We start from the raw sequence: 2,500 nt of genomic DNA, 5'->3' as shown, positions 1-2,500 counted from the left end.
CTCGCCCTACTGCCCTCGGCGCCTGGATGAAAACTGGAAAGTTTCAGGCCCCCGCGACCTTCCGGAGGTGACGGGGCCCCGGGGGCCCGAGGGGCCCCGGGCGCTCTCGCCCTACTGCCCTCGGCGCCTGGATGAAAACTGGAAAGTTTCAGGCCCCCGCGACCTTCCGGAGGTGACGGGCCCCGGGGGCCCGAGGGGCCCCGGGCGCTCTCGCCCTACTGCCCTCGGCGCCTGGATGAAAACTGGAAAGTTTCAGGCCCCCGCGACCTTCCGGAGGTGACGGGGCCCCGGGGGCCCGAGGGGCCCCGGGCGCTCTCGCCCTACTGCCCTCGGCGCCTGGATGAAAACTGGAAAGTTTCAGGCCCCCGCGGACTTCCGGAGGTGACGGGGCCCCGGGGGCCCGAGCGGGGCTCCATACAATCTCGCCTGAGAGTCCTTGGGACTTAGACGAAAAATCGAAATTTTCCTACTTCCATGATTTTCCGGGGGTGTCGGGGCCCTCGGGGGCCCGAGCGGGGCTCCAGACAATCTCTCCCAATGTTCCCCGGCAGTTGGGAGAAATCGGTCAAAAAAAAAAATTCCGTCAGACTTCCATCATCCGGGGGGGTGTCGGGGCCCTCGGGAGCCCGAGCGGGGCTCCAGACAATCTCTCCCAATGTTCCCCGGCAGTTGGGAGAAATCGGTCAAAAAAAAAAATTCCGTCAGACTTCCATCATCCGGGGGGGTGTCGGGGCCCTCGGGAGCCCGAGCGGGGCTCCAGACGATCTCTCCCAATGTTCCCCGGCAGTTGGGAGAAATCGGTCAAAAAAAAAAATTCCGTCAGACTTCCATCATCCGGGGGGGTGTCGGGGCCCTCGGGAGCCCGAGCGGGGCTCCAGACAATCTCTCCCAATGTTCCCCGGCAGTTGGGAGAAATCGGTCAAAAAAAAAAATTCCGTCAGACTTCCATCATCCGGGGGGGTGTCGGGGCCCTCGGGAGCCCGAGCGGGGCTCCAGACGATCTCTCCCAATGTTCCCCGGCAGTTGGGAGAAATCGGTCAAAAAAAAAAATTCCGTCAGACTTCCATCATCCGGGGGGGTGTCGGGGCCCTCGGGAGCCCGAGCGGGGCTCCAGACAATCTCTCCCAATGTTCCCCGGCAGTTGGGAGAAATCGGTCAAAAAAAAAAATTCCGTCAGACTTCCATCATCCGGGAGGGGCGTCGGGCAGCCTCGCAAGCCGAAAAGGGCTCCAGAGAATCACGCCGGAGAGTCCTTGGGACTTAGAAAATTTTTCAGACCGTTCAGACTTCCACGGTTGACGCCTCTTAACTCGAATCCGACGGGCAGTTCCACGCGTTTCGGCAGGTCCTCGGTTGCAGTACCCCAAAGCGGCCAGAGGGGGAGCCAAAGGAGCAAAAAAATCCGTAGAACCGGGATGGGGTCGAATTTGCCTGCCGCGTCCGCCCGGCAGTTCCAGGGGGGCGGGTAGTTGGCGGGACCGACCCGGCTTACGCGGGGGGGGCTCCCAACCGCCCAAAGACACTTCATCCCACGCCTCCGGGAGATATATGTGAGAGAAGAGCGCCTCTCCAGACTTCGAACGCTCCCCTCGACGAACCGGTACTCCGAGCGATGCGCGAACTGCGGCTCGGGGACCCCTTCCGGTTGCGGGTACGCGCTCTGGCCTCTCCCGCAGCTCCCGGTGGGGAGTTTGCCAGGCGCGGGGCCCGGAGTCAGAGCGCCCCCACGACGTACGCAGCCATCCGGCGGGCCCTGGGATGAAGGTTCCGGTCCGAAAGACCCCCTTCCCTTCTGGCCCAGCGTCGTCCTCTTCCGATCGATTTGGCGAAGCGCTCCCGGGCGGGGAGGTGGCGCCGCACGCTCGGCCCGGGCTCTGGAGCCCGCGCCGGTCACAGGCGAGCGGCCCCTTCCTCCCCCACACCCGGGGTTTCACCCTCCTTACGGTGGCGCGAGCGCGCCGGCCGCCCCCGCCCTCCCGAGGAGGCGGGCGGCCTCGCGGTGGCGAGTTTGAAACGACCCGAGCGTCGAAAAGCGGTCCGACGACCCGCACGGTGCGAACGGCGGGGACCTACCCCGCGACTTCCCGGCCGTCTACCGGCGGGGGGGGGTCGCGCGAGGGGGCCCGTCGTCCGAATCGCTCCCCGTGCCGGGAAGCACAAAGATCTTCTCCGAGGGCGGCCTTTTTTCTCACGAGAGCTTCCCAGCGGGAAAGCGGCCGCGGCGGTTGGCGTTTCCACTCCGCCGCCGGGCTATCCCTTTTTTTCTTACCCCCGGTCTGTCCCGAGCCCCTACCCCCTACGGGGAGGAGACGACGGAGGCGCGGAGGGTGCGGCGCGGGTCCCTCGCGAGCGAAGGGTGTGTGGGGGCGTCCCCACCGGGGCCCGCGTACGCCTTCCGCGCTTCCCGACCGTCCTCCCCGAGGCGGCTCGGAGAAGGGGGAGAAGCGCGAGAGTAGAGAACGAGAAGGGAACCGAGGGTCCCGACGGAGAACCCGGCCGA

Source organism: Anomaloglossus baeobatrachus, unplaced genomic scaffold (assembly GCF_048569485.1).
Source record: "Anomaloglossus baeobatrachus isolate aAnoBae1 unplaced genomic scaffold, aAnoBae1.hap1 Scaffold_2698, whole genome shotgun sequence".
In the NCBI taxonomy this organism is placed as follows: domain Eukaryota; kingdom Metazoa; phylum Chordata; class Amphibia; order Anura; family Aromobatidae; genus Anomaloglossus; species Anomaloglossus baeobatrachus.
The sequence above is the reverse complement of the archived record's forward strand: the minus strand, read 5'-3'. Positions refer to the sequence as shown.